Consider the following 14059-nt stretch of genomic DNA (forward strand, 5'->3'; position numbering starts at 1 on the left):
ACGTGATGAGTGCTATATAAGTGTTGGCCTTAAACCCATGTATCTCAGAATTCACTAGATCTGTATTTAACAATTACATGAATTTAAACACATGGATACATTTGCAAATATGCTGTATTCTAAGTGTCATATGTGAGAATTATTTGCCAACTCAGTCATGCTTAATTTAACTACTTTTATTTCTTTTAAATGTATGAAGGACATAAATAAAATCAATTTCCCTCCTTCTTCAGCTGTTCTTTTCTTTCTTGGGAAAGCAACAGTCTCTTCCTGCCAAACTTGGATATAAAAGTTACCAGTCTTTCTAGTATAACACCTTATACGTAATGGGTGCTCTATACACGTTTGCTGAATATAATCAAATCGGGGAACAATCATTAGAATTACTAGATTAATTAAGCTGGGAGGTTGAGGAAGGAAAGAATCAACGTTGATTTAAGATGAAGCTTGAAGTAGGTGGTGGTGGTATTAATGGTAATAAGTGATTTGGAAACGTACTGTGTGACCATGGGAAAGTTACTTCTATGTGTCTTAGTTTTCTGGTCTCTAAAATTATGATAATTTTACACGTATTTTGTAGGGTTTTGGTGAAGATGAAATGTAATAATAGGTGTGAAGTATTTCATTTATTGATATAATAAGTGAAAACTGCTATTACTATTATTTATAATAATTTGAAGTACATTTTCATAGTTATATTTCTTGATGTACAAATTCTGTTTCTAGAATGTCTAGTTATTTGAGTTTGTGGTAATGTCAAGAGGCCAGGTCATCTTGGTTTCTCTGCCTTTTTAACTGTGTTAGCCAACCTATGCCAAGCTCTGGAGTATTAAAGTACCATTGAGTTTTGCATCCTGGGGTAGGAGTGGGAGAGAGAGAAGTATATTGATGCTCTTTTCTAAGATACAGAGTTGGTCAATCCTTAATTTAAAAGGTAGAATTGAGTTCATTGATGGGAAACTGCTGATAGGAATTAGATTTATAGGAATCATCAGTGATCAAGAGTTGGCATTTTAATCATGAACATTTTTCAGCCTATATATAATCTTATAGTAGTTATTTTTTTAAAAAAAGAAGCTACATTAAGTTGAGTAGAGCTTGGGTGCTTTTTAAAAAAAAAAATTGCTAAATATCCACCATGTTTTTCTCTTCTATCTGTATTATGGCTTGCAGAATGAAAGTCATTTATCTTTTTGCTCTTTCTTCCGTCTGTGTTTTACAGTATCATAGAATTTTCAAAACTGAAAGATGCATTGGTTATATATATTCTGTCTCTTTATTTCATACATGAGGAAACTGAAACGACAAGTTTGAGATTTGACCAAGTGTAGAGTTGTGCTGTGTGTAGAGATTTGGCTAGGCTGTGTGACTAGTTAATGACAGCCTCTGGCATGACAGAACTCAGATATTCTGAATCTTATGCTAGTGCTTTTTAACCCCTTTACTTTAGTACTTCCCAACTCAAAGAACTATACATTTTCTGCCATATCCTGAAGGAATGGGACAAGAGAGAAGAGAAAGGTGAAAAGAGAAGAGGGTCTGCAGCTGATAAAAGAGGACATGGGACATAATATGATAGAACAGTTTACCTAGCAAGTATAGTGTATTGTGGGGTAGAATAGCATAGAATTTAAGAGCTTGAGCATTAAAATCAAGCTGTTTTGGGTTCTATTTCTGGCACTTCTACCTCCTCACTCTGTGACTCTGGGCAAGTTATTTGTTTTTACCTTTATCTTTTTTTCTTTTTTCATTGATTTAAAGGGGATGGGTACTAATAATAACTACCTCATTAAAGTTTGGGGCTTATACCTGTTAGTAGAAAATGGAAAACCAGTGTGTGATAATGATTTAGCTTTAAAATACTTGATTTAGCTGCTGTATATGATTCAGCACAAGATGATATCAGAGATTTTTTTTATTATTATTAAGGGATAATAGTAGGTATGTTCTGAGGCTTTTTGTTTTAATATATGCTATGACTTCCGATACCTATAGCAATGAAGGGATAAGAGGATTCCGTTCATTTAAAAAGCATCAGCAGTGGTCATTTAACAGATGTCAAAAACACAAACAGACAGCAACCTCATAGACCCAACTAGTTTGAAAATAAAAATACATGGATACAAGGATTTAAGTATTTCTCCAGTCTTCTAAAGTTCATAGGCAAAGCCATAGATTGGGGACTTGGGATAAGGGAAACAAAATGAAATAAAAACTCAATGAAAGTAAACATAAGCTTTCAGATTTTATGGAAACTAAAATCAGCCTATAAGATTATCTGGATGAGATTAATGTCATTTCTCTTACAAATCCTGGACCATTCCTGCCAGATATGGCTAAAGGGAACTTTAATTTTGTTTAGTGCTCTCTCCATTCTTAACAGGAGTTCAGTATTTTTTCGTTAATGTGGACGAGCTTGGCTAAGAACCTCTCTATAGTTTGTAGGTAGTGAGCTAGAAATAGGATAATAGAACCTTGGTTTTTCTAATGTGCTATCTATACAAAAAACAGAAGTCATTCTGACCTCAGCAGGGTCATACTGCCTGGAGGTGTAGAAGGAACTGGTGGGTAGTTCATTTACATTTGACAGCAGATGCCTTAAGAGTGTGTCTGTGGGCAGAGGCAACTTGTAGTTTCCTTCCTCCAGCAGAGCCCAGTGGCATAAGAACAGTATAGGTGGCCTGCTTTTCGGGAGGTTGGACTTAACCATGATTCCCCAATTTTAAGATGCTGAGATTTGTAAATGCATTCAGTTTCTTAAATGTTAAAGGTGAATAAATGTGTATCTTATAGTTCAGGAAATATGCTTAGACATATAAGTCATATTTGCCTAAAGAGTTACTTTTTAGGCTGGGCATGGTAGCTCAACGCCTGTAAACCCAGCACATTGGGAGGCTAAAATGGGAGGATTGCTTGAGCCCCAGAGTTTGAGACTGGCCTGGACAACAAAATGAGAGCACCCTCTCTACAAAAAATAGAGAAAAAAAAATAGCCAGGCCTGGTGGTGTGCAGCTGTGGTCCTAGCTACTCAGGAGGCTGAAGTGAGAGGATTGCTTGAACCCAGGGATCGAGGCTGTAGTGAAGAAAAAAAAAAAGTTGCTGGCTCACAGCTGTAATCCCAGCAATTTGGGAAGCTGAGGCAGGTGGATCGCTTGAGTCCAGGAGTTCAACACCAGCCTCTTGCAACATGGCGAAACACCGTCTCTTAAAAAAAAGAAAAAAAAAGAAAAAATTTAGCCAGTTGTGGTGTTGGCTGTAGTCCCAATTACTCGTGAGGTTGAGGCAGGAGAATCTCTAGAGCTGGGAAGGCAGAGGTTGCAGTGAGCCAAGATTGCACCACTACACTGTAGCCCTGGTGGCAGAGTGAAACCTGATCTCCAAAAAAAAAAAAAAAAAAAAAAACAGAAAACTTTTTAACTCTTTTAAGACAGAAGTGGAGACGCTATAATTAGACAGCAAATAGTTAATTACCAAAATAATTTTATTGGCTACTATGAGATTCCAGAGGAGGGAGAGATTACTTTGGATGGTCAAGAAAGACTTAATAGAGGAGAAAGTGTTTGAGTAGACTCTTAAAGGATAGAGAGCATTTGAATAGGGCTGGAAGAAAGTCTGGAAATGTGGAATGATGGAGACAGTACAGTGGTCTCATTACAAAATTCGGTAGATAATCAGCTTACTTTGTGGGAAAACAGTATGAGATGAGGCTGGATAACATTTCTGTAAAAAAAATGTTATCTATTCTTTGGGAGCCAATTAAAAATAGATTTTATACACAAAATGTTTTATAAATATTAACTTACTGTGGTATGAAGAATGGATCCAAGGTGAAAGAGTGGCAAAAAATAGGATGATCTGAAAAGATGGTACATAGACCCACTCATAATGAAATAAGACTTGGATTCGGAGGATAGGAGCCAGATTGCAAAGTTATATAAGAAATTTCACAAAGGGGAAAACACAAAACTGGTACAACTAGGTGACTGGGAAAGATGTAAAATCATGTAGACTCACTTCACCCACAAAATGATAACTCCTAAATTAAACTTGATGTGTTTTTTATTTAGGCTTTGTCAAGTTAACTATGATTGTATTAAACCAGATTGCTTGATTTTGATAAATAGTTTTCCTTATATTAATACCTGGGAAAATCGAGTTGTACGAATAAAGAAATATAAAATAGCTTTTACTCAGTTGTCCCTTTTGTCAGCATTGATGGGTAAAAGATTAGTGTTACTTTTTCTTCTCTAGTATAGATATTTTCTCAAAATTGTGTGTTTGCTATTTTTATTTTTGAAGGGAAAAAAGTATACATTTTATAGCTACTAGGAGATCAAATACAGTAATTAGAAAGGACACACAAATTTTGAAATAGTATTTTATGCCTCTTGATCTCAGGTACAATACACGAGATGAAGCAGTTAAATAGCAAAGCAAGACAGAAGGGTCAGAGAATTAAAGTAAGTGTTTTCTATATATTGCATCTATGTTCCCATTAATCTCTGTTTTGTTATATAACTGCTCCTTCTGAATGCTCTGAATATGAAGAAAACTTTGAGTAAGAAAAAGGGTGTGTTTTAAAGTTAGATTTAAATAAAACCATAAGAGTAAAATGTTTTTACTCTTAGTTCTGTTTGAAACAGCACCTGCCTATAAATTATAACGTTAATGTTTTTGGATAAGAAAAAATTGGGTTGTGATGATGTAAGCACCTTTAAATCTCTTGCCAGCAGATATTTAAAGTGAAAGAAAGCACCTACTGATCAGATTGTCCATGTTTCCATTTTAAGACAATTAAAGCTTCATGTTTTTTTCAGACTAGCCCTTCTTCCTGGGGACAACACTTACTGGGAGGCTTTGCTGTAGATCTTTTTGGAAATAACCTTCATGTCAATTTCTCACCTTACTGTAATTAACTTTGTAGGCCCATGAAATAACATCTTGATCAGGACTGATCTAATCTCTGTAGTTTTCTTTTTTAATCTTCTAACTAATTGTTCAGATTTTAAAGTTAATAAGTAAAAATCAAAGCATATTAATCTTTGAATCTTTATGTCCCTTTTTGTAATTGTTGAGGTCTTTCTTGACAGCCTGTTTAATATTTTTTCCCTAAGTTTAGAGATTGCTTATTCGTGGGAATAAAAAGTAGGATAAATTCTGGCTGAACGTGTTTTTTTGAACCCACTTGGGTTTTTAAATTAATAACAATGAAATCGTAACCAGCACTTGTCACAATTTAGCTTACACACTTTCACGTTACCTGCTTTGATCTTCACACCAGCTCACCAAGAAGCCATTTTTAAAATCCTCTCCATTTTAGAGGTGACAGAATTGAAGCTTAGAAAAGGTAGATAACTTACCAGATATTAAATACTTAGGACTTTATCCAGGCTGTCTCTAAATTACTGTCCCTTTTTACTATGTTGCATTTGCCAAATTATAAGAGACCCCAGAACGGTTATTTCTACTTGTGCAGGACTTTAAGGACAGAGTCTCTAGAAGTTTTAAGATAACGGTACTGCCATCTTACTTCTTATAAAAACAGTATTTACATTTTATACATTAAAAAAATGAGCTATAGGATGAATCAGACATGTTTGCTTCTAGTTTTTACCACTCTATTTTACCTTGGACGAGAGAGTTAATTTCTGAGCCTCAGATTTCTCATCCCCAAAGAGATTTTTCTCATAGGAAGTGTGCAAGAATTAATAGAGGAAGTTTTATACAGTGTTTAGCTCATATGGAAATCTATACATTGTACTTCTTTTTACACTCCCATGAGAAATTTCATGCCCATTTTGATTTAAAAAATAAAAAAGATGTTAGGAATTTTTCAAATCTTGGATGGTCATTGGAGAGGCAGCTGTTTTGAATTCCTGGAGTATGTCCTGAAAAGATGATGAACTATTGGAGTTTTTAAATACCCAGCAAGAAGTTTGTTTGTTTGTTTGAGACAGGGTCTTGCTCTGTCGCCCAGGCTGGAAATGCAGTGGCACAGTCATGGCTTACTGCAGCTTTGACCTCCCAGGCTCAAGTGTCTCTCCCACCTTAGCCTCCTGAATAGTTGGGATTAGAGAGGTGTAGCACCACACTTGAACTTTTGGAAAGTTCTGTATTGCACATCTTGGGATTTGGAGATTATTGGGGAAAAGAAATAGAGCAACCCACATTCTTATGAATGTAAATTTATGCAAATCTATATTCTTATAACAGATTGCAGATTAATACAGTCTAGGAAAGGAAGAGGTTTCAGTTCCTCAAATCTGTTTAAAGGGATATGCATTCTAAGGCATTTAAGAGACCTAAATTAGCTTATGTAGGCCAAAGGATTGGTGTCATCAATAATTGTTAGATTTTTGTGTCATGTATTTTTGTTGTCATATACTTAAACACTTTTTTTCTGAGAACAAGCTTGAAATGTTTCCCTGCAACATATTGAACTGATATTTTAACCTTCTTCTTATAAAATGAAATAATTACTTAAATGTCATTTTACATCGTAATCAGTTTGTTGCTTTGTGCGTGGAGCAGAGTATATTCTGGTGTTTAGGTCTGGAAATTATTTTGTGATTAAGCAATTAAGTGCCAGCTGTTCTGAACCAAATATCTTCTCCATGTTGGTAATACTGTTGCATCTTATTGAGTTGACTTTTCTGAGTTTTTGCTGTCTGCATATTACTCTTGATTTTCCACTAATTTTGCCTTACTTCCTTATATTATTTTTCCTCAGTATCTTTCTTTCCTACTTCGAGTTTTGTAGTCTCTTGGAATTCTGTAGGCACATCTTTATGTTGTTAACATGGAAATCCTTTTTTTCCAACTCCTTTCATTCATGAAGCTTTTACTGAGATTTCACTGTTTTCTTGTCACTGAAATTAGTTGTGCAAAACAAAAATCATCAGTTTATATTTCATAAAGGGAGTCCTCATTCTTATGGGAAAAACAGAGATTATTGTACAGTACAATGATAAAAGCTGTGATAAGGATGGCCTAGGGGAGCGTAAAAGTCCAGAAATAGAAGGAATATTTGCTTATGAAACCTCCAGGGCATATTGTATACAAAGTGAAAATGATAATCTGTTTTGTAACACAAGGAACAGAGAATTTAAGCCTGAGTTCTCTCATTAGACAAATGAACTTGGTCAAATGGGTCACTTTTTCTGGATATGACATGAAGTTTCTTCCTTTCTTTTTTTTTTCCTTTTTTTCTTTTTTAAATTTGAGACAGGGTCTTGCTCTGTTGCCCAGGCTAGAGAGTACAGTGACACGATCATGGCCTGTTGCAGCCTTGACCCCCTGGGCTCAAGTGATCCTCTGCCTCAGTCTCCCAAGTAGCTGGGACTGCAGGCCTGTGCCACCATGTCTGGCTAATTTTTTGTAGAGACAGGGTCTCACTTATGTTGCCCGTGCTGTTATCAAACTCCTGAGCTCAAGTGATCCTCCTGCCTTGGCCTCCTGAAGTGCTGAGATTATAGGCATGAGCCACTGGGTTCGGATGGGCATCAGATTTCTAATGTGTAAAACAAAAATTTTGAATAAGATCATAATTTCTCAGACTGTCCTTAATGGCATATTAACAAGCAGTGTACAAATACAGAGCTTCGTAGTCTAAAACATTTATGTATTAGTTAAATGGGCTTTTTGTGGTATTAGGTTTCTTAGTTTTTAATAGGTGGTAGTAAATGATAAATCTTTACGAAAGGAGAAGAATAAACTTCTTCCTACTTTTTTTTCCATCATAGAATGCCCTCGATATTACTTAAGAAATGTAGTTTGACTGCTAGTAGCAGTCTCAAGAAATAGCAAGTTAGGCAATGTAAACATTTAGCTCTCAACTTAGATCTATGATCCTTTGTGAGTTTGTTTCTGTATAAGATGTCAAGTCAGGGTCAACGTTAATTTTTTTTTTCGTAAGGCTGTCCAGTTTGCCACCACCATTTGTTGAAAAGATTTTTCTTCCCTCCCATTGAGCTAACTTGTTATCTCTGTTAAAAGTCTGTTGACCATATATGTGAGGATCGATATCTGGGCTCTGTATTCTGTTTTACTGATTTATCTTCACACCAATACCGTAACTGTCTTGATTTCTATACCTTTAAAATAAATCTTGGTATCAGGTAGTATAAGTCTTCCACCTTGTTATTCTGTTTCAAAATTGTTTGAACTATTCTATGTTGTTTGCATATACATTGGAGATTTTAAAACCAGTATGTCAGTTTCTACTAAGCTGTGTAGGATTTTGATTAGGATTACATTGAGTCTGTAGATCAGTTGGAGGGGATCTTAACAGTGTGGAGGCTTTCAATTCATGCATATGATGTATCTCCATATTTAAATCTTTACTTTCCATATATATATATATATATTTTTTTTTTTTTTTAACTTTTTGGCAAGGCTTTGCTCTGGCGCCCAGGCTGGAGTGCAGTGACATGATCTCTGTTAGTATTTTTAGATAGTTTTTAGTGAACAAGTCTTGCACATCTTCTGTTTAATCTATTAACTAAATGTTTCATAATTTTTGATCTGTTATAAGTATTTTAATTGCATTTTTTGGCTCATACCTAATATATAAGACAATGATTTTTGTATATTGACGATGCGTCCTGAAACCTTGCTAAACTCACTAGTTATGGTAGCTTTTTTGGACGTTCTGGAGGATTTTGTTTGAAGAATGTGTTGTCTGTCAGTTATGAGAATTTAACTTTTTCCTTTCTAATCCAGATTTTTTTTTTCCTTATGGAATTGGCTATAACTTCAAGTATGATGTTGAATAGATGTGGTTAAGAGTGGACTTTGTTCCTAATGTTAGGGATAGACAGTGTTTTGCCATTAAGCATGATAATTGCTATAGATTTTATTGATGTGATTTGTTAGATCGAGGAAGTTCCTTTGTCAGTGTAATTTGTTGAGAGTATTTAAGAAAAATTGATGTTGAATTTTATAAAAGATTTTTTCTGCATCTGTTGAAATGGTCAGATGATTTTTCCTTTTTAGTGTGTCACTATAGAAGTTATATTGATTAATATTTTAAAAATATTAAAGCAACGCTGCATTCCTGGGCTATCTAGTACTGGGTTAGTATGTATTGCCATTTTTAAATTGTTTGATTTAATTTGCTAAAATATTAAGAATTTTTACATTCAGGTAATATGGATCTGTAGTTTTGTTTGTTTTTTCTTTTTTTTTTTTTTTGAGATGGAGTCCTGCTCTGTCACCCAGGCTGGAATGCAGGGGCGCGATCTCAGCTCACTGCAACCTCCACCTCCCAGGTTCAAGTGATTCTCCTGCCTCAGCCTCCCGAGGAGCTGGGATTACAGGCACCCGCCACTACGTCTGCCTAATTTGTGTATTTTTTTAGTAGAGACAGGGTTTCACCATGTTGGCCAGGCTGGTCTCCAACTCCTGACCTGAAGTGATCTGCCCACCTCGGCTTCCCAAAGTACTGGGATCGCAGACGTGAGCTACCATGCCTGGCGGATCTGTAGCTTTTTAAAAAAAACTTGTGTGTGTACTTTCTTTGTAAGAATTTGTTATCATGCTAATCCTGGCCTGAAAGAATTAGTTGAGAAGTATTACTTCTTCAAATTTATTGACAAGATTGTTAATAATATTTTCTTCTTTTTAATTTTTGTGTTAGTTACCTGTTGTTAACTAGATACCACAAACTTAAATAACACATTTATTGTCTCATCTATGAGATGGGGGAAATATAGTATTATTCAATATATAAGTTATATGGGTTAAATTAACTGACAGAATGGCATGGATATTGTTAACAGTGCTGGCACGTTACTCAATAAAACTTAGTTGTGATTGACACTTTATTTTCCAGTTATCAATATGTTTCATTTTGCTTTAGGGTATTCTTTAGCAAATCTTAATGTGACTTCTGCCTGCCTAACAGTATTTGTTCTGCTTTTGGTGCTCCCATTTGAAGCTGTGCTGGTGTATCAGCATCTTCTAAACTCTTCATACAAAACCCAGCAAGTTTAACTTGTAATTTGGCAGACTGGTTTGTACTTCATTTAAATTTTTACCGTTTATTATCATCCTGCCCCCTAGACTACTAGGGAGTCCAATTGTAGTAATCAAACCTTGGAAGCTGTAATGTGGTACATGCATGTCAGGCCCAGACCTCATGAAAAGGTTATTCAGTTTATTAAAATATTTTCAGATAATGTCTCTCTTTTCTTGTGACTGTAAGCTCCTTGAAGGCAAAGACTTTTAGTTATTCCTGCATCCTATCATCTGGCACAATGCCTAATATATTATGGGCAATACTACACATATATACATAGGCATTGTCACTCTTCCATATACATATTTTAATTTCTTTAATTTCATTAATAAGTAGATTGACATATATGAAGAGATAGGTAAAAAAATAAGATGAGTAATGAAGGAGAAAATGGGGGCTAAAAATCAAGAGAAGGTAAGACGAGAAGATGAAGTATCAAAAAACACACCTGGCATTTAGGATAGAGATTGACAGTATGCATTAAAAATATTAGAACTCAAAGCAGACAGGAAATTCATTTCAGTTATTGCTGCTGATGAAAACCTTCATATTTGATCACATAGATAATTCAGTTTGTGTCACAATTAGCTTTAATATTCCTAGGAAGGGTATAAGAAAAGAAAGGTAATACTGTGACCTGTTATGAAAGGAATGCTGGTCTTCTATGTAAGTATCTGAAAATTTTATATTTTGTGCAAATGTAATTAACTCATATTTTTGTAAGTATGTGAAAAGTTTGCATTGGGTGCAAATATAGTAAAGCAGTATCAATTTGGACTAAATGTCTGAATTCAAGTGTAATTTTACTTTTTAGGAAATAACTGCTTTTTACTTTTAATTACATGTATTAGCTGAAACTATTCGAATAAAGTAATGCCACTTAAACTTGCTTCACAGTTTACATACACACATCAGAATAGAGTTTTTCTCTGGTAATGGGTCAGATAGTTATTTCTTCGATTGTGTACTAGATGAAGTTGCTGACTTGTGTTTTCATACCATGTTATATGAAGAATATTACTTTTCACACTAGAATCATGGCCATGGATGGAGATGCTTCCACTGAGAAGCATTAAAAAATCCATGTGAATTGCTAGCACTTCCACATCTCATGCTTACTCCAAGATACAAATCAATACTTTTTGGTAGAGTAGGGATGGAGTGGAACAGTAGTTCTTTTTCTGCTTTCATTTTTTATAAATTCACATAGTTTGAGTAGATCAATTGAGGTAAGATACGAGTCAGTATATCTGGACACACAAATAACCACAAAATCCCTCCGCTGTGTGATTTTATTCAATTCTAGTAGATGTTTCTCAAACTCTGAGTAGCCCCTGGCGGTTGTTCCTCAGCCTTGTTCTCCAACGTCATTAGAGAAGGAAATGCCTTTATTTACTGATTTTTTTCAGTGAAAGGAGACTGACAACCATGCAGAAATAAGTAAAATGTTCTTTAGTTACAAAAGTGCTATGGAAATGGGAGGGCAGTGTATTTAGAATTTATTTCCTTTATTCTTTGTATTTATAAGGGCTAACCTGAAGAGAGATTTTCTTTAAATAAATCTATAAAATATTAACATACTAATAGGAAGACTCACAGATTCTGAAGCTGTGATTTTGGGATATTTAAGGAGACTTAAAGATCGTTTTAAAAATGCTTTCTCAAATTAAAACAGTAACTTTCTTAAAAAATAATTTAGATGCTCTTTCAAATTGAAAAATTACAAAAGTTAAAAATGAGGAATTATTCCACATCCAAGAAAAACCTGTTGAGTTATTTCACTAAGCTGCTCATTGAAAATACAAGTCTCTACTGACAGGATTATATTTTAGTTTTAAGAAGCTAATTTATCATTTAAAGATTATCTCTAAAAGTTAGATTTTGTATATGTTATATACGCACAGTTACACCTACCTCTCATAACTTGATAGTGAAACCTTTCTGTTTTTCAAAGGGAGTTCCAGCATTTCAACTGCTGAACACTTTGCAAGAGAAACTGTATACTGTACATCTGAAAGCAGGGGTACTGTCTGCTTTTGGTGTTAAATAGACATGAAGACTTCCTTCATTGCCCGTTCTTTGTTGGAATATTCACATGACACCTGTGTCCTTTAGCCAGATAATCACTGTTGATTTCAGAGGTCTAGGAATTGGGGAAGGGTATAATAGGTCTGTCTCTTAACAAGCCTTTTTGCATTCAGTTGCTATTTCTGGGAAGCTTCAGTGCTGCAACAAATCAGAGTCCCTAAGGAAGACTAGTGCCCCCTATCATGCTGTTTCTCTTGTTGAGCATTCAATTGATGTTGGATTTAGGGCCCTGACCCTAAAGATTTTGATATCTATGTGAATAATTTCCTTTTCTGCAGTTGTCAGTGCATTACAGCTAGGCCATTCGGATGCCTTTTATTAGAACGGAGTTACATAGCCTTTCCCATTTAATTATTAATGAATATTAATTCTTAACTATAATTGCCAAATCATTATCATAAACTTTATCTAACATAACGGTACTCGACTACTGGCTCTGATGCTGTAGAAATTTGCCTCTAAGTTTTTTGATGCCTCTGTTTACATTTTCCATGGTAATTATCTTAGCATCCCAGAAGACTACTGTACCTATTCCCACCTTGGGCAAGAGAAAAGTTCTGCGGTAGATAAAAATGTCTGCAGTAGATGTCCACTTAGCAGCGGAGGTTTTTCCATTTCCCATTTTGTTTGTGGCTTCATCAGAGTCCCCCAGTCCAAACAGTTCACTAAAGCTCTTATGACTGTCTCCACTATTGTGAGCACCATTTGCCAAACTGGGTAGTTAAAATTTTTTTGTTTTTGTTTTTGTTTGTTTTGTTGTTGCATTTTCCTACTTTCATTCCTTTATCACTTATGAATTACTGTTTGAACAGATTTATTCATTTTGTATGGCTTCAGCCTATCATTGAGCCGTTCAATTCACAATAGTTGTAGGGAGGAGCAGTTATTACTAGAAAGGCAACATTGCATGGTGGGCTCTGGACAGACAGCCTGGATTCAAGTCCCCATCCTACTATTTACTGTTAGACTTTGGGTGAGCTGTGTAAATTTTCTGTGCCTCTTGCCTCATCGGTGGAATGGGAATAATAGTGACTAGTTCATAGTGTTGTAAAGATTAAATGAATAAAGCCTTTAACCTAAGTTCTGGCAAATGGTATCGCCAAATGTATGCTCATACTATTATTATTTTTATTATAATAGTTATTATTTTTTAGATGTAGCCTCACTCTGTCACCCACGCTGGAGTGCAGTGGCGCGATCTCAGCTCACTGCAGTCTCCACCTCCTGGGTTCAAGTGATTCTCCTACCTCAGCCTCCCAAGTACCTAGGACTATAAGCACATGGCGCTACACCCGGCTAATGTTTTGTTTGTTTTCTGTATCTTTAGTAGAGACAAGGTTTCACCATGTTGGCCAGGCTAGTCTCGAATTCCTGACCTCAAGTGATCCACCAGCCTCAGCTCCCAAAGTGCTGAGATTGTAGGCAAAAGCCGCTGCACCTGGCCCATGCTATTATGGTTAATACTGTTACACAAAACCTCAAATTAGGGAGGATGAGTGAAGGTTTGGTAATATATTCCTGGAAGGAACCACTGATCTATCAGCTGTGGCTTATCTGCTTTCACCTTCAAGGAAATGAATCTAGGCCAGGGATTTAGCACATACGTGAGCCAGTTTTTAAAGAAACATTGTTTCCCTATTTTACTTTGAATTGGAACTTACCCTTAAAGATGATTGGCTTTAGTCATGGGGTAGGAAGAGGCAGTATAAATAAATGGCTCATGGTCAGCTTCCCTGACTAGTAACAGAATTCAAAAGTACTGTCTTAATGGTTCCTACCAAGATAATGCAGTACTATTTTAATCATGAACTATGTATTATTACGGCCATGGGTCAGAATCTAAAAATGAGGAGCAGCCAACCTTGTTGCCATGACTCTTAACAGTCCACACAACACTGGCTATCAAGATAGGATACCAGTGACAAACTAAAAATATATGGTATTTCTTGCAGA

The 14059-nt window shown here is 35.5% G+C and overlaps 1 protein-coding gene across 5 annotated transcripts in view; it reads left to right on the top strand.

The window, feature by feature from the left end:
* The window catches only part of TCF12 (transcription factor 12), a 377169-nt gene that overhangs the window by 152099 nt on the left and 211011 nt on the right, over window positions 1-14059 (top strand). The gene's annotated exons all lie outside the window — the stretch shown is intronic.

The sequence above is a fragment of the Mandrillus leucophaeus genome, unplaced genomic scaffold, assembly GCF_000951045.1.
Source record: "Mandrillus leucophaeus isolate KB7577 unplaced genomic scaffold, Mleu.le_1.0 Scaffold247, whole genome shotgun sequence".
NCBI classification, from domain to species: domain Eukaryota; kingdom Metazoa; phylum Chordata; class Mammalia; order Primates; family Cercopithecidae; genus Mandrillus; species Mandrillus leucophaeus.